At 46.6% G+C, this 18,912-nt stretch overlaps 1 protein-coding gene across 8 annotated transcripts in view; it reads right to left on the reverse strand.

The window, feature by feature from the left end:
- The window catches only part of ATP2B2 (ATPase plasma membrane Ca2+ transporting 2), a 380,690-nt gene extending 364,567 nt beyond the window's left edge, over positions 1-16,123 (reverse strand). For all 8 annotated transcript variants that reach the window (XM_080675183.1, XM_080675181.1, XM_080675175.1 and 5 more), the window contains exon 1: positions 15,958-16,123. The gene's annotated coding sequence lies outside the window, so the exon portion shown is untranslated. The remainder of the gene's footprint in view (positions 1-15,957) is intronic.
- Between the last annotated feature and the right edge of the window lie 2,789 nt (positions 16,124-18,912).

An 18,912-nucleotide genomic window follows, 5' to 3' on the forward strand; every position in this document is an offset into this window, starting at 1 on the left:
GGCAGCGGGAGCCTAAAATAGCTGCTGTCCTATTCCCCGACTCTCTCCCCAACCATCATTCATTAATTTCTGCTTTGTGGGCGCCGAGACTCACGGGCTGCAGACAAGTCGTCTGGCCTCGCAAGCTTTTTTCTGCAGCACAGTGATAAATGATTTGCAAGGACCCAGCAGGGAAACGGATGAGGGGACAGGTTGAGGTCATGATCACAGCTACTGATGCCCACATTCTGGGGGATCCCTGGGTTTGAAATGATTCCCTCGGTAACCCCAAGAGCATCTTCATATTTCAGCAGCTTGCCTGACACTTGAAAAGATGGTTTGTGGTCTGATAGGGACAGCAAGGCATGGCAGCACTGTGAACCTCCACGATGCAGGTTTCCAGTGACACTGAGTAACCTGCATGCCTGCTTCCTCATCCTGAGGATGGTGCTGGGTCAAAGCTACACGTCCAGGACCAGTCACGGGCTCACATGAGGCCCTCAAGACATATTTAGTGAATGAATGAATGAATGAATGAGTGAGTGAGTTGCTTTGAGTGTTTGTTTCCTCGCTGGTAAGTTATCTTATCACATAAACTAGTGTGATTTGAAGGAGATGAACACAATCTTTTCTCTTACAGTAAAAGCTAAGTGCTATACAAGTGTTACTTGTGATTGAAAATTCAGCACTTGCTTTTAAACATTCTCAACTCATAACAACCCAGCAAACAGTTCACAGATGTCTGTTCTGTGTTCAGTTCTAAACCACACACGGAGGTTACAGAGAGGGAGCGACACAGTGGGTGGCAGAAGCCCTTCATCTGAGAGTGAGGAGCCTTCCCCGTGGACCACAGGACAACAGGGGGTTCTCTAACAAGCTGAGTGGGGGGCAGAGAGAAAAGAGAATGCATCCCAGTCCTCTAAGGCACTCATGCAGGTTCCAGGGAATTTCTGGGTCCCATACTGACCCTTCTGCTTCCAGCCATCTATCTCTGTGTACATAAAAACTTACAGGATGGATTGGGGTTTGAGATACATAGAAAATGCGTGAATATCAATTGTGTCCCAAACAAGATCAATAGGATTAAATGACATAATGCAGGCAAGTGTGCCTGACATACTGTATCATGAATCACAAGAGTGTGAAACCATTCCACAACCTACCCGTGTGGACAAGTAAGACCTAAGATTTGACAATCACAACTACTTGGAGCTGCAGGAAATGCGCTCATGATGACAAAGTTGAAAGAAAAATATATGGTATCCTCAAGATCAAGGGTATTCAATCAATACTTCACAGCTCTCTTGGGAATAAAGCCAATATATCATTGCTAAGGACTTCCTATTTTCATTGGCCAACCTATAAAATGGGTACAATGATCTCTTTCCTTTAACAGATATTTGAGTTCCTCCTACGTGACAGGCCTGCTCAGATGTGGGGTAACTGAAGGAACAAAACAGCTCAAAATTCTAGTGAGGTGGGCTAGCTTAATAGCCAACAAAGTGCACTCCAACGCTTGGCCCTTCCTTTATTTGACTGTGTGTTTTGTTCTCCCCCCACCCTTTTCTTCTTGTGATTGATTTCTAGTTTCATACCACTGTGGTTAGAAAAGATACTTAATATGATTTCAGTCTTCTTAAGTTTATTGAGACTTGTTTTGTGGCCTAATATGTGGTCTATCCTGTATATGGAACACGTACATTTGAAAGGAATGTGTATTCTGATATTTTTAGATGGAATGTTCTGTAAATATCTATTAAGGTTCTTTGTTCTTCTTTAAATAAATTATTAAATGCCTGATTCTGCTTCTTTCTCTTTCCTCACAGTAATATGTTCTGGAGACAGAACCATGGAATTCCTCAGCGCAGCTACTTGGTGGTTTATTTAATCACCTATTGTAGGACAATCACTAAAACATGAATCCCATATGGGCAGGGACTTGGACTATTTTGTTCACAGCTATATCCCCAGAGCCTGGCATAGTGCCTGACACATAGTAGGAGCTTAATAAATGATTATTAGGTGAAAGAATACATTTGGGTTATTTCCAGTGGTTTTCAACGCTTCAATATTAAACAGTGTTCAGTGACCATCTGCATAAGCCTCCCAGGGCACAGAATCATGTCTCTGTGATGGACACTAACAATAGTGTGAGCTTGCCAGGCCAGAGGACCTGTGTAGTTACATTTAACTTTTTGTTTGGAAATAATTGTAGATTTGCAGGAGGTTTCAAGAAAATGTATGATGAAGACCTACATACCCTTCCAGCAGCCTCTCCCAAAGCCAAGATCTTGCATGAATAGAATACAATATCAAAACCAAGAAAAGGACATTGGTACAATCCACAGAGCTTATTCAGATTATACCAGTTGTATAGCCACTTGTGTGCCTATGTGTAACTCTAGGCAATTTTATCATATATGTACCTTTGTGTCCACACCACCACCACCAACATATTCAACTGTACCGTCACCACATGGCCTCCTCCTACTCCCCTTTATGGCTGCATGCCCCTCTCCCCATCCCTAACCCCTGACAGCCACTCACCTGTTCTCCATCTCTGTAATTATGTCATTTCACTAATGTTACCTAAATGGAATCATGCAGTACGTAAGCAGTGGGAATCGGCCTTTTTCACTCCTTGAGGTTCATCCAGGTGGTTGCTTATATCAACAGTTCATTCCCTTTTATTGTTGAGTAGTATTCCACTGTTAAACCCTTACATGTATTCTCAATTCTAACAGATGCTGCAGAATGGGCCATGGCATGGAAACGCTGACCAGCAGTGTATATAGTATCTACATTCCCCACGTTCTCACCAATTCTTGAGAGGATCACACTTTTTAATTTCTGTCAGTCTCATGAATGAAAATCTCTCATTGTTTGGGGGCATACATTTTCCTGGTTCCACAAATAAGACTCTTGTGAAAAACTCTTTGCACAACAAGGGAATCCTGGGCTTCAGGAGGACTTTTAGGAGGGATGGACACCCACTGTGGCAGTGACAGCTCTGGAGGCCAACACTGAAGCTGGCGGTTATGCATATTGAAGGCATCAATGGTCCTAGATAAAGGCCTGCCTAGATCCAAGCCTTTTCTAGTTGACTTTGCCATTAAGAGGTATCATCATATTTCCTCATCCTTGAATTTGAGGTGACTTCTTAACTTGCTTTGGCGAACAGCATGCATTGAAAGTGACACTGTGCCAATTCTACACCTGGGTCTCTAGAGTCCTTGTGTATTTCTGTCCTTGGCTCACACAGCCCTGCCATTGCCACTGCCATGTGAACAAACTCAGGTGAGCATGGAATGGAGATGAGCCATCCCAACTGAATCATCCTAGGGCCAGGGGTCCTCAAACTTTTTAAACAGGGGGCCAGTTCACTGTCCCTCAGATCGTTGGAGGGCCGGACTATAGTTAAAAAAAAAAACTATGAACAAATTCCTATGTGCACTGTGGGCCCGGGACGAGTCGGCTGCTAAGCAGGACAGGCAGCGGCACCCAGAGGGCCGGATAAATGTCCTCGGCGGGCCGCATGTGGCCCGTGGGCTGTAGTTTGAGGATGCCTAGGCCAATCAGAGCCAGCCAACCCACAAATATGTGAGAGAGCCCACCCAGATCAGCAGAGCTACCTGCCTGACCAATAGCTAAGCACAGACATGTGAGGAAACCCAGCCAGGACCAGAAAAACCATCCAGCTGTCCTGTGGGTTATTCAGCAATAATACAAACTTACTGCTTTAGAACACCAAGTTTTGGTCACTTTGTTACGTAGCAGTAGCTAACTGATATAATAGTGTAAGAGCAAAGTCTCTGGCCAGACAAAGTACCCTGGGTCCTATAACAAGTACACAAGTGCAGGAGTCTCTAGAAAATTAAGTTTCAGATATCTCTATTCCTAAACACAAAAGTCTCAGACAAGTTCCATCACTCAATCCCAAGCCTCCAGCCACCCACTCTGAGTAAGAGACTTTAGTAACTTCTGTCAAAGACAGTTCCTGTCTTAACATGGCAGTGGGTAAGAAACCCAAAGGGGTGAGGCTGCCTCCTCCCTAGTCTCACCCTATGAGACATGGTGTTTGTAGTTAAAAATATTCTTTCCCCTCCTCTCAAACATGGAAACTATCCAGGGTCAGCCTCCCACACACTTCCACTCAATTTCTGACTCTGGTTATAAAACCTTGTGCCCAAAAATAGATTTCAAGGGGATTTCATAGCCATGTTCTCAGGCATAATTGCAATGTTCCTGCAAACTTTGGAGAAATTCAATTTCAGTCTTTGAACACACATGCTTCAAAGCCCTGCCCCCCACACCTCAGATATTAAGCATCAGGAAGAGCTGTGATTGATTCCTGTCCCTCTGGTTCTCCCACAACCTGGGCAGGTTTTAGAGGCAGCTGTTCTCAATGTGCTTCTGCCTCATTTAGTTTTAGCCGTTTCCTTCTGTGCCCGCCTCCAAATTGCCCAGCCTGGGGCTTGCACACCTGCCTGGTCCTCTCTGGCTGCTCAGCCTCCACTGGCTCCCCTTGTTCTTCCTTCCATTCTCTGCCCTTCCCTTGCTTTGCTTCCCTAGAATAAAGGCATCCCCCTCACTCTATTCTGATTCCTTTTGTCTTCACAGCCTCCCCCTTCCACCTCACACAAGTGCAGGGTTTGGAACAAGGGAGGATGCTAGAAGTCAACGGGCCCAACCCCCGCACTTTACAGGTGAGGCTTAGAGAGTCAGGCTGGGAGGGATGAAGCCAAGGTCCAATACATATGGTGACCAAGACATACCTGAGAGCCAGTCACCTCTAGATCTGGTTACCCCCCAAGTTCTAAAAGAACAGCAACAACAGTAATGATAATTATAATCACTCCATTTATTAAATTCTTATTATATGCCAGTCACTGGGCACATAGTTAACTATTATCATCATTTTATAACGGAAGAAACTGAGGTATAGAAAAGGGAAGTGTCCTGCCCAAGATCATAGCTATTAATTGGTAGATCAGGGATTTGAAGTCAAGTTCAATACCAAAGAGAGTGGCTCCTCAAGCCCACCCTGAATTCTGGTATAAACACCTCTTCCACTGGGATTTTTCTCTTGTGTTTTCACTGCACCAAGCCTTTTCTAGGCCCTCCTGTCAGTTTCCAGGCTCCCCTTTCCATTTCCCATTGGACTTAGGTGGGCCCCTTATGGCCATCATGGCCCCTTTGCAGAAGGGAGCCAGCTTTACAGAACAGATCTGCTTTTTCAGCCAAATTCCACCACTTCTTGGCTCAGTGGTATTGGACAAGCAACCTTATCCTCTGAGCCTCAGCTTCCCCATTTACATAGAGACACAAGAAGGGTGAGACAAAATAGGTACAAATATGATGCCCAGCACAGAGTAGGCCCTCAGGAATGAGTCCCCTTCAGGCCTAGTCGGTGCCTTCACTGCCTCAATTCCGTCACACTCATGTCCACTCTCTGAGGAGTACACAAATATTTTTCTCCACCACTTACCTCTGCCCTTCATGGTATCTAGTCCCTAATACACCTTGTTCTGCTTTTCTGGGCATCTATTCTACATCTTTTTAAAGTTCTAGTATTTTCCCCACAACTATGAGGACAATGTAAGCCATTCCTATATACTCTTCAAAATACAAAAATCACCCATCAAATTAACAGAGCATTGGCATTGCTGGTACCCAGAGAATCCTTAAATCTCAAGGTCTGATGGAGTCTCTTGAAGCACCTACTGATTAATTTCTTTCAACCAATAGTTTCCTCAATATCTACATGTGAAAAACCGTTTGCTTACCTGCAAAGGACAGGGGAAGAAATAAACCCCAATCCCCTGTTCTCTCATATCACCCAACCTAGCAGGGGAGCCAGGAGAGTGAGCACATAGTTGGGTGGGCTCTGGGTCCTATAACAAGTACACAAGTGCAAGAGTGGCCTCTCCAGTGGTCATTCTCTCCTCCTTTTTGGCTGGAAGAGTCCTGACTATATCCTAACCGACTCAGAGATAAGTCTTGGTTCTCTTTTTTTAAAAAAATATTTTTAAATATATTTTTATTGATTTCAGAGAGGAAGGGAGAGGGAGGGAGGGGGGAGAAGGGGAGAGAGAGAGAGAGAGACAGAGAGAGAGAGAGAGAGAGAGAGAGAGAGAGAGAGAGAGAGAGAGAGAGATATCAATGATGAGAGAGAATCACTGATTGGCTGCTTCTTGCACCCCCCAACCCCGAACCCAGGCATGTGATCCGACTGGGAATCAAACAATCACCTCCTGGTTCACTGAGCCACGGTGGCGGTGGCCGGTTGCCGGTGGCCGGGCAGTCTTGGTCATTTTAAGCTGTAATTGGGTTAGGCATGGATGGCCATGTGCCCCAACTCCAGCCAATGAGACACAGGGGAAGTTGGTTGGGACATCCTCCCTGATAAAAGAGACACAGAGATGCCTTTTGCCCTCTGGGCACTGTGATATCTGCAGGGGATGCTTGGGATATAGGAAATTCTTCTGGCTGCTAATGGCAGAGGAGAAGAAAAGAAAGACTGTGGGTTTCTTTTTTTTTTTTTAATATATTTTATTGATATTTTACAGAGAGGAAGGGAGAGGGATAGAGAGCTAGAAACATCGATCAGCTGCCTCCTGCACACCTCCCACTGGGGATGTGCCCGCAACCAAGGTACATGCCCTTGACCGGAATTGAACCTGGGACCCTTGAGTCCGCAGGCCGACGCTCTATCCACTGAGCCAAACCGGTTTCGGCAAGACTGTGGGTTTCAATGGCATGGATGAGCTGTTGAATTACGCACCTGCAAAGTTTTGATTACGTGCAATAAGAAAGGGTCTTATTTGTTTTTCAGTTGAGTCAGGGAATCCAATTCACTGAAGCCAAAAGTGGACTCCCTAGTTCAAAGTTAAAACACAATAGTTAATGCTCTGGTGATGGCCTGCTTTCTGAGCCCTGACCCACTCTGTCTTGCTTTCAGGGGTGGGAGGGGTGGATGGGGGGGTCATAAAAAAAAGTTTCACAAAGAAGTCACATATGACCAGTCTTCCTTCCCAAGAGTGAGGAAGTGTTGGCCTTTCAGACGAAATGGTATCTGCAAAGACTGGAGGCATGAGCTAGCCTATGGTCTGTGCAAAGGAAAGTTGAGGACTGTGAAGAAGCCTACATACTATAAAATGAGGACATCTATCTGCTCTTTTCACCACATCCTCTCCAGGCTTCACTTTGCTCCTCTGTAAGATGAGAACAGAGGTCTTTCTCGCAAGGTGGTGATGAAGCTCGAATAGAACTGAGCACACCAAGTGCTTATAATTGTCTGGATCTACATAAATTATAACTGCCATATGCATTTTGCCTTTGTCTGGGGAATGGATCATTTCAAACTGGGAACTGAGGTCCTCTAAACCAGCTCCCTCCACATCCTCTCCCCTTCTTTCACTTCCTCCAACCTTCCAGCCCAGCTGCAATCTCCCACTCACCTCCTTCTTCCTTCAGACCCTTTTCAGGTTGCCCTTAAGCCGGAAATGATTTCTCTACCTAATCATACCACAGCTTTCTTCTCTTCTTTCATTCCAAACAGTTTTGCTTGATTCAGCAACTCCACTTCTAGGAATTCATCCTCAGAAAATGCCTGGACACATGCCCAGGGGTCCACATATAAGAATGTTTGTTACAGTGTTGTCTATAATAGCAAAATTATGAATACAACCTAAGTGTCCATCAGGAAGGGATCCATTAAATCAATTATGGCAGAGCTACTTATAAAAGATGAATTAGAGGTATATTTATTGATATTTAAGATGTCCATACTCTACTACTGAGTGAGAAAGATTAAAAAAAACACACACCATCTTTCTATTTACCTATCAATCTTAGAGAAATGTCTGGAAGGACATTTGATAAAATATTTTTGGAGGTTGGCTATTTTGTGGCATTTATTTGAGTTTCCTTTCTTTGTACTTTTCAATACTATTTGAATTTTCTATAATCATTATGTAACATGTCTATAATCAGGGGGTAAAAGTTATTTTTATTTTGAAAAGGTAAAAATAGATACAGAATTGCAGCTAAGATCCATCTTCTTTGGCCAATCTCACCTAAAGTCATGTGTGACAGGATTGAAGAATTTGCACTAGTTCCGCTAACCAGGAACCCCCTTGATGACACCCCACCTCTGCCAGGCCAAGCTCTAATGGCTAGAAAACTCACCGTGAACAGGAATCTCATTCTCAGTCCTAATTATACCTTCTGTGCCTCACAGATCAAGCCCAGTGCTCCCCTTCCCCCCCGCCATGCACTTGTTCCACTCCACCGTAGCCATTCTAGACAGGGCATGAGTAAAGGCCTGGAGATGTGCAAACACGTGGCCCATTTCAAGGATGCTGTGTATTTGTCAGGAAGAGCTCAGAGAACATGTGGAGACAAAAGTAGATGAGGCCAGGGTGAAATTAGAAAGGTCCATATATGTCATGCTAGGGAGACTGGCCTTAAACTCATAGGACAGTGGTTCTTACTCACCTTCAAACACTAAACTTTTTGGCATCACACTTGAAAGTATTAAAAGACTCATGGATATCTCTAAACAAATTGTGATTATTTCAACTCACTCCCTACCTGTATCAGTCAAGATGGGCCAGGTTATGCTGCAATAATGAATAAGCCCAAAGTGCCAGTGGCTTAAAGCAAAGGCTTACTGCCCAGTGATGCTACATGTCCATCATGGATTGGCTGGGGGTTCTGTTCTGTATCACTCTCACTCAGGAATCAGACTGAAGGAGGCTCCATTGCCTCAATTGCCAAGGGAGGAAAAGGGAAAAGTGGTAAACAGCATGCTGGTTATTGGAGCTTCCACCCAGAAATGACACATATCACTTCTCAAAGTTCACTGCCAAAGGAAGACACATGGCTACAACTAATGTCAAAAGAGGTAAGAAAGTTCAATTTATCATGTGCCTAAAGAGTAAGAAACTGGGAGTATTTTAAAATCACTAATGACTAACCAAATCAGTACATTAAAAAGAAGGAGAAGTGGGAGGATGAAGAAGAGGGCAAGGGAGGGAGATGATATTTATGATCCATGTTCTTTGCTAAACACTTCACAAATCTTAATCCTTAAAACAATCCCATGCACTACTTTTATTTTTCTTTTTTTACTGCTGAGGAAATGGAAGCACAGAAAAGCTAAGCCACTTGCCCAAAGTCACACAACTAGTAAGAGGTCTGTCCAGAATGTGTTCCTATGCACTCTTAAACATCATTATATTACTGCACAATAAAAATGTTCAGTTTTTTTTGGAATTCAGCTAGCTGTCCTTTGCACTGATTTGCTGAGAGAGAACTTTCCTAGCCTCATGTTCTTATCTACCCTTGATGGCAACATTTGGGAAATTTGGTTGAATGTGGCATCTCTCTCCAATGCCCATCCACTACACACAGTACCTCTTATATCCCACCTACGTGTTGGACCCTCTATACACCTCTGCCCCTCAGAACTCACTCAGTTCTATAACATGACCACCAGCGGTTCACCTCAATGGTTTGTTCCCTCAAATAACATCAAAAGCAGATTTTTTTCAAGTTGATCATATGTTGACAGCTCACCTGTGAGTTTTAGTGAACAGAAATCACTACTTAGGCAAGGTAGCCACATCCTAGGGTCTTGTTATTGTTGTTGGAGTGGAGGAAGTGACTATTTGTGTTTTATAAGAAATCCATTCATCCATCACACATTTATCAACCACGTACTACATGCTAGGGCCTAAGGATACAGGTTACAAAAGACCTAATCAGTCCCACCTTCCAGGAAGCACAGTGACAATTGGGCAACAGATGCTGAAGCCATTTCCCATTTTTGGATACTGGCTACTTCCCCTCACATCCATCCCTACCATGGCCTGACGCGTCACTGCTCCCCAACCTCTCAGCCCCATGAAACCAGAAAATATCTGATAGCAATGTCTTCACATCAGAGGGCTGGGAACTGATATTTATTTATTTATTTATTTATTTATTTATTTATTTACGTTAATCTTTTCTCGAGGATATTTTTCCATTGATTTTTAGAGAGAGTGGAAGGAAGGAGGAGAGACACACCAATGTGAGAGAGACACATTGATTGGTTGCCTCCCTCACACATTCTGACCAGGGCCCGAGATCAAGTCTGCAAACAGGGTACATGCCCTTGACCAGAACTGAACCTGGAACCCTTCAATCTGAGGACCAATGTTCTATCCACTGAGCCAAACTGGCTAGAGTGGAAACTGATATTTATTGAGCCACATCATAGACTTGCTGTAGAGATAGAAAGATATAAAGATATGTGAAAAGTGCTCTGTAAATTACAAGATGATGATGATGGTAGCAATGAATGCTGACATCTAGAAAGTGCCTACTGTGTGCCAGGCACTGTTCGAAGAACTTGTCTTAATTTTTGTCATTCCTCACAAAAGTTCCCACGTGGTAGAAAATGTTAAGTCTCTTGTGATACATATGAGGAAACAGAGAGCTGACACCACCTACCCAAGATCACACAGACACAATCAGAAAATGATGGTGCCAGCATTATAAGCCAGCAGGCTGGTGCATGTGGGAGATGCTATTGTGTCCACTTGGACTATTTTCTCTCTACAGGTGGATTGAAACATTGTTACTGTTTTTGTTTTCACCTTCTAAAGGACTCTTGATTCTTCAGAACTGGTATTAACTTTGGGGGAAGGGAACTCATTCTTATCTGAAATCATAAACATTCACTTATTCTTTGGTTCACTGTTGTTGTATATTGAATTGTGTCCTCTCCAAAAGACATGTGGGAGTACCTGTGAATTTGACCTTATTTGGAAATAGGGTCTTTGCAGATGTAATCAGGATGAGGTCATACTTGATTAGGGTGGGCCCTATTTCAATATGACTGGTGTCCTTATAAAGAGAGAGAAATTTGTAAATAGAGACACACATACAAAGAAGACAGAGGCAGAAATGGGAGTAATGTAGCTACAAGCTAAGGAGCAGCAAAGGTTGCTGGCAACCATCAGAAGTTAGGAAGAGGGAAAAAGGATTCTTCCCTACAGATTTTGGTGAGAGTGTGGACCTTCTGACACCTTGATTTTGGATTACTAGCTTCTAGAACTGTGAGAGAATAAATTTCTGTTGTTTTAAGCTCCTCAATTTGTGATAATTTGTTACAGCAGCCCTAGGAAACTTATACAATTGTGTATTGATTATCTACTATGTTCCAGACTCACTGGGGATGACATTAAATGAAACAGGAATTCAGAACCTAACTGGTTCAGTCTGATGGATCTGCTTTACTTATAACTCTGTTCTAGAAAAAGTAAATACTAACCAAGTAGTGGTTTGAACAAATTCTAGCTCAGCTCCCTCAGATATATTTTGAGTTGGTATCCCCTCCTGAAATGCTGAGGACACAATTCAATATACAACAACAGTGAACCAAAGAATAAGTGAATGCTGTGTGACCTTGGAGAAGTTGCTTTCCCTCTCTGGGCCAATCTTTCCCCTTTTCTGTGAAATCAAGGAGTTGGCCCAGATACTCCTGAAGGGGTACCTTAACTTTAAAGTTCTATGACTTGCTGGAGTGAGGACAGGTGGGAAGGGGCAGAGTCAGCATACTTCCATACTCCTCCTCACTTCTTTCTTTATGGGGTTCTTGCACGCTGGGCCATTCATTATTCTCCTGCCCTAATCACCCCAGTGCCAGGTACTAGACAGCTAGGGACAGCCCCTATGTCCCGAGCCACTGAAATTATTCAAACCAAGCGATGCTAAATCTGTAAACCCACCTTCCCCAATCCCTTCTGAAGAAACCAAAATAAAGGCTCCTGCCCATGTTTTCCCCTGCTCCCTGTGCCTTGTGACCAACCCCACCCAGGGCTTCCTCCCATGTGCTCCCTTTTCCCCACTGTGTGGTGTCCCTCCTCCTTTTCTACTTCCTACCTCTATATTTTTCTCCCTCCCAAGATTGGCTACATAATTTGTGAGACCCAGTACATAATGAAAATGTGCCCCACCCGCCCCTGCCCCCAGCGAAAAATTATTAAGCATTTCAATATGGCAACCACAGAGCATTAAATCACGTGTGTGGCCCTTCTCAACACAGGCCCCTGTGTGACTGACTGCACAAGCCACACACTCCTTCCTCCTTCCCATCTTCCATCATGTTTTCTTCCACTTCTCAGACCTTTCTAGTCTGTTTTTCCAATCCCCAGACCCCAATAATTGACACCCTTTTTTTTTTTTGGCTCTCTATTAATGGGTTCAAATTTTTAGATACCATAAAGATTTGATAATTCCACTTCATTGGGGAGGGAGGAAAGGAGACCAACCTGAATTAATGAAAATTTGAGAAATGAGACATTACTACAAAATATAGTTTTATTATTCTCAGATTTATATGGTGACAGCGATGACATAGAGAGGAGGAAAGGAAAGGAAGTTAGAGCTTTTTTTATGAGATTTAACAGAGAAAAGATTTAACATATAATAAGTATATTATTTATTTGCAAATGGTGCTACTAAAAACCCTCTCCCTTAAGTAGGTTAATATTTCTCTTGTTGGCAATCACTTTGCCGGGTGAAACCCTTTTGCTGCTACAGATGCTGGTAAAATTCTTCTGCAGTGACTCTATATAACAAAATGATTTCCCTGACCTTGCAGGCAATCTCTGGTATAGATCAGGCACTAGAAAATCTTGTCAAAGGGAAATCTAGTACAACAAATTCTCTCTGCTCCAGGCCCACAGAACAGCCCATCTTTAGAGCATCCTTCTGAAATGCTGAGCTCATCGAATGCCATAGCACACTACTCCTGGACTGAATATTCACTGTCTCCTACTGTTTCAGACATAACTCATGTCTGGTCACAAGTGGATCCAGATATATTTTGAGTTGGTATCCCCAAACAGTGCACATACCCCACATCTCCAACCCTTATCAACCTGGGCCTTGAATGCTCTCCCTTTAATCTGCACGGTCTGTCAAAATCTTAACTCATGACTCAAGGTCCAGATCAACAGTCCCCCCTCCAGGAAGCTGCCTCTGATTCGTCCAGGCAGAATCTGTCCCTCCATCTGCGCCCCTATGGCATATCTATGACAGCATTTGTATTCCTGCTTAACAGTTGTCTATGTGCCTCTTTGAGAGAGAAAGAGAGTAGCCTTGGGCCCTATCTCTGGTGAGGCAGAGACTCACCTATCTCTGGTGAGGCAGTGCAGCCCAGGAATTAAGTTGCAGAAGGGGCTCCACTAGTAACCAGATGCACACAGATGGTAAACTAGCTAGCTTCACAACACTGTAAGGATTCAATCAGATGATAACCCTAAAGTGCTTAGCACAGAGCCTGGCAAAAGACAAGCTCAAAATATTAACAGTGGTGTGGACACATGAGGTCACAGGATAGCCACATATCCCAAATTGGTTGAATGGTCCTGGTGTTATCTATATAACAAAAGCCTAAGCAACCGTTATCACCAGTCAACTGCTCGACCAGTTGATATGATGGGCACAGACCACCAGGGGGCAGACACTCAATGCAGGAGCTGCCCCCTGGTGGTCAGTGCACTCCCACAGCGGAGCACCGCTCAGCCAGAAGCCAGGCTCATGGCTGGCAAGTGCAGCTGTGGCAGCAGGAGCTTCTCCCACCTCTGCAGCAGCGACACTGAGTGGCAGCAATGGCAGGTGAAGAGACTGGGATGAGCGGGGCAGTGCCTGGGCCCTAGCTCAGGCTCTTCCCTGGCTGCCTGCCGCTTCGAGCACTGCTACAGCCCTCGGGGAATGTCAGACTGCCGGTTTTGGTCGATTCCCGCAGGCCATCTGCAGGCATTGGGCTGAAACCAGCAGTCCAACATCCCCAGAGGGGTCCCGGATTGCAAGAAGGAGCAGGCCAGGCAGAGGGACCCCACCAGTGCACGAATCCGTGCACCGGGCCTCTAGTTATTAATAATGCCCTTTCTCATTCTTGACAGTGTCTCAGTTTGGATGACAAATTATATGGTTATCCTAGACAGTTGGGAGGAGGTCTGTTTTATTTACCCATGTCCCTGGCACGTCAAACTGTGCTTAGCACATATTAAGTACTTAATAAAAATTTATCACATGAATGAATGTGTCTCCGGTGCCTAGCAAATGTCTGGCACCTGGTAGATATGTCATAGCTGCCAGATATGGCCAATCTCTCTGTATTTCTAAGCATCTCTTGACTCAGAGAAGGCATAAATCAAGGTTTGGTGAGTGAGTGAATGAATGAATGAGTTCCCCATCCCCCCAACCCACACCATCTCCTCTGCTGCCAATAGTGTCTCTGGGGGAAGAAATGATATCTCACAGAGGTAGGAGAAGAGTGGGTCAGATGGATGAGGTGAGAATGATGCTCCTCCCATTGTACTGCATGGAGAGGGGGTCTTTTCCTAGAGCCGCAGCAGAGCCTTGTCTTCATTTCCCAGATAGAAATTAGAGATTGGTTTCCCCATTGAAGCAGCAGGAAGCCACAGCTTAAGTTAGCCTGACCAGTGGGCCAGCAGGCTCTTGAGTGTGCTGGAACCCTTGCCTCCACCCAACACTCCACATACTAGTAGAGCACAGGTTTGCAGGGTTCCAACAGGCACTGCCTGCCTCCCAGCAGCCCACAGAGCCACAGGGGTGAACCCACATAAATCTAGGAGCCAGAAGCAGAAGGAAAAGGATGGGAAAGATTTATTTCCCTTCCAGGCTCAGAAAGGAAATTCACATGTTGTAGCCAAAAATTTTTGGATGCATACCATGCACTAGGCATGAATGGTAAGAACTTAAAAGAACATTAACTCAGCTATCAGACCAACTCTATTGAGGTAGCTACCCTCATTTTACACATGGAGAAAGTGAGTCAGAGAGGGGAAATGACTTGTCAGAGGTCACAGAGATAGTAAGAGACAGATTGTCCTCAGAGCCATATCCCCATGTGTAGGAACCAAACAGAAGTCTTCTCCATCACTCCCAATCCATTATAATGAGAAAGCCCAGTTCTTGCTCCTCTCGGGCTGGCTGTGTGACCTTGAGTCTGGCTAACTCTCTCTGAGCCTCATTTCCCTTTTCCAAGGCTAATAATGTTCTAGGAGGCCAGGGCACACCCCAAGGCCAGGGCATCCCTTCCTCCTGAGACCATAGGAGGCTTCAGAGTGACCAGGCCCTGGGTGAGTCCAGATGTCCAGGAACATATCAATCCATCATGGGGGCCTGGGGCTGGATACCAGCCTGAGCCCACTTTCTGAAGGAGCCTTTAAAGCAGAGCTGAAATTTTAAGCTGCGGATCTGAGAGCCCAAGGGAGTGTGGGGCTTCAGAGCTATGTGTCACTAGGTGAGGGACTCCCCCAAGAACAGCCCTCTCCCACCCCCATTGTGATTAGAGAAGAGCTATGGGCAGGGTGAAGGGCTTAAGAAAAAGGCAAAGCTAGAGATGTGGAGAGCACCTGGTGGAGGGTACACCAGCGCACACTTGGGACTCAGGGGAGAAGACACCTTTGGAGAGAGAAGCCCCCAGCCCAGGGTCACAGTCCACAGCTCTAGTCATGTTCCTGACCTGCAGGAATCGCGGCCTGGATAAAGGGCGAGGGGGCGCAATACTGGGGAGAGACCAGGCAGAGAAGTCAAGCCAACTGGGAAGGACAAAATTAGGAGGGTTCTAGCACCCTGGATGCCCCCCAGTTCAGGGCTGTTCGGAGCCGGAAAGTTTGCGCGCTAAAGGCGCGCTGAGCGTCCCCTCCCGGCGTTCACAGGCGCCGGGTCCGCAGGCGCCCACCCCGGCCCGCGTCACCCGCCGCCTGGTGCCAGCTCAAGGTCACTGCTGACAAGGCGCCTGCCTGCGCGGGGCAAAGGGGGACCCAGGACGTGCACCGGCGTAGGTTGGGGCTCTGGCCCGCAGGGATTCCCGGGGCTGAGTACCTATGGAAAGGAAGCCAGGGGAGAGGGGAGGAGGCCCAGAGTCCGGACCTGACGCCCCTGCCTCACCTGCGCCGGCTCCACGAGCGAGATGCTGCCGCTGCCGCCGCCACTGGTGCGCGCCCGGCCCGGCCCGGCCCCGCTGCGGCTGCGATCCTCTGCCGCGGCTGCCCGCGCTCGCCTCGCCGCGGCCCCTCAGCCGCCCGCCTGCCTTCCTCCCTCCGCTGCCGCCTCTGCCGCCGCTGCACTGCGCTCCGCCCGCCTCCCTCCCCTCCCCGCTCCCTCCTCCCCGCTCCCTCCTCCCTGCGCACTACCCCTTTGCCCTCCCCAAACTCTGCAAGGAGAGCGCCCTACAGGACTGGAGTGCGTTGTCCAGCCTGCTCGCTCCACCAACGCACATGTGGGGCGGCCGGCAGAGGGGTCTCTGGCCTCTCCTGGGTGTCTTCTCCAGGAACCTCTATGGGAACCTGCCACTTACCCCACTCCACCGCCCCTCCCCCCAATCAGCCCGGCTCTTGGAAACACCTCTCTCCACCTTTTCCCCTGGTTCAGGGTGCCCCAGCCCCATCCCGGCTCCCCAACACAACTGGAACCTGTGTGGCTAAGCCTTAGGATGAGGTAGAGAGGATGACACTGTGAGAATCCAGAAGAGAGGTGTTAGCCTAAGGTCACACAGTGTGGGGTGAATTGAGGTGTGGAGCCGGGATATGGGAAGACATAGCTTTGGTGGACTGACACTGAGAAAGGATGGGGGTAGGGCAGGGTTACCTGTTGGCTCCTGGCCTCTGGCCTCTAACCTGGCTTACGGCCTAGGGCCTGGAGGAGCCCAGGACAGAGTCCCAGCCTGAGAAGAAAAGCAAAAAAGCCAGGCACACACTGTAAGCACCTCCCCAAAGCAGGTTTCCCCTTCTTGGCACAGGCCCCAGGTCGCTGAAAAGCCTTGCTCCACCAGGAAGCCGGGCCACCTGACTCCCAGCGCCTTGGTCTGCTCCATGCTATCAATTAATCATGCCTGCTTTATTTATTTATTGGCTTTATAAAAAGCCAAATGCACTGCTCTGCTGGCAGGAAGAGAAGAAGAAGGGCCTCCATGGGGGTGAGGAGGGGGCAGGAGGGGTTGACGATGGGAATCCCCCTCCCCAGGCCTTGGTTTGGTGAATGAGGAGCCTGGGGAAACGCTGGGCTCTGGGTGTCTGGATCACTTGCTTCTTGGAAATGACTGGGATCTTGCCACTATTCATGAAGCCAAAATTCATCATGGCCTGTGCTCTGCAGCCCTGGGATGGGGCAGAAGATATTCACTCTTGGAGGCTTATGCTTAGGAAAAAGAGGGGCAGCCTGGAGGTCAGTGATCAGAAGGACATCCAACAGGTGTGAGAGGAAATATCTCCAGGCTCTTCTTGGCTCAGAGCACTCCATTCTCACTGCTCCACACCTGGCTTGGCAGGTGGCTCTGCAACTCCTGCTGTGGCCCTGTCCTCTCTCTGAGGTGCCCAGAGGACATCTCTCCATGGATGCCCGACCAACCCACATTTCTTCCCACCTCCCCCATCCCAGCTAATGACACTGCAGTGTCTCCAGATGGCCAGCTCCAGCACTCCCATCACCAAGTCCTTACTGATGTCCCCTCTGGCCCACAGTCCCCTGGAATCTGCTCTCTGCCCTCTGTTGAAGGGCTCTGCTCCAGGCACCTAACACCTCTCTTCTGGATTCTCACAGTGTCATCCTCTCTACCTCATCCTACTGCCACAATAGCCTTCATGAAGCCAGAAGCAGATCATGTCCCCTCCTGCTCTAAAACCTTTCATAGCTCCCTACTGCCCTCGGAAGTACTATAGTTTCAGGCTGCCATTCAAGGCCTTTCATGCTCTGGCCCCTTTCCCCCCTTAGTTCACAATGCCCCTTTGGATACACATTTAGCACTCTACATGTTTGTCTCTCATCTGTTCCTTGGATGAAAACGCTTTTCTCCCTCTCTCAATCAGTCTCTGCCCGGTCATGGTGCCAAGGTTTAGCTTTAGTTACTATTTCTTTTATGAAACCTTCAGAAACCAGCAGGCAAGTTGAAAAGGCAAAAGGAATGGGTGTGAAAAGTTGTAAAATATGAGACAACTCTGCAAAAATGAATGACACACAAAAGTCACAGTGACAAAACTCATCAGCTATGTGACCTTAGATATGCCCTTGATCTCTCTGAGCCTATCAGTTCATCTGGTAAAAGGGTGAAAAATTCCATAGCCTCTTTGAGGATAAGCACTCAACAAATGGTAGCTCTAGTTACTCTTGAGCACCTACTGTGTGCTAAGGTTCTAGGATTCGCAAGGGTGATCTGGTAAGGACTGCAAACTCAAATGCCTATAAGGACCTGGCAATACTGAGGTGGGCTGGTCTAACTGATGGCTTTCTTTCCTGGGATCTACCAATAAGAAAAAGCAATAATGTATGTGAGGTGACAAATAGCAGCTGACACTGGCTCGGTTTGGGGAGGTGATAAGGAGCGGTGGGGACTGTGACATTGGCCCTGTTATAGCCACTACTTAGGTCCACTTTAATGTGGCCAAGAAGGGATAAGAACCTAGTCTGCCAGTTTTCTTTCTTTTTTTTCAAGAGAAGCCTGACATCTAAAATTTTATGTGAATATTCTTGATCTTTAAATGTTATCAACTAATTTTTAAAAATTTAGAGCTCTGAGAGGACCAAACAATATAGCTGTGGTAGATCTCTGGCCAGCAGGTTGGCAGCTTATGACCTCTGGGTTAGAAGGAGAAAGATCAATGTTATCTATTTACACACAGACACACACTCCCCCTTCTCTCTCTGGCAGAATGTAATCATGGCCACCTCAGAGACACAAAGGATCATGGGAATGAAGTGGAAGTAGTACTTCAGTGTAGCTGACAGAAGTGTGTGTGTGTGTGTGTGTGTGTGTGTGTGTGTGTGTGTGGCGGGGGGGCGGGGGAACGGGGTGGAATCAGCTGAGGCATTGGGATCAGAACCAGACTGGAAGGCCTACTGCTACATGAG

Source organism: Plecotus auritus (genome assembly GCF_963455305.1).
Source record: "Plecotus auritus genome assembly, chromosome: 6".
In the NCBI taxonomy this organism is placed as follows: Eukaryota; Metazoa; Chordata; class Mammalia; order Chiroptera; family Vespertilionidae; genus Plecotus; species Plecotus auritus.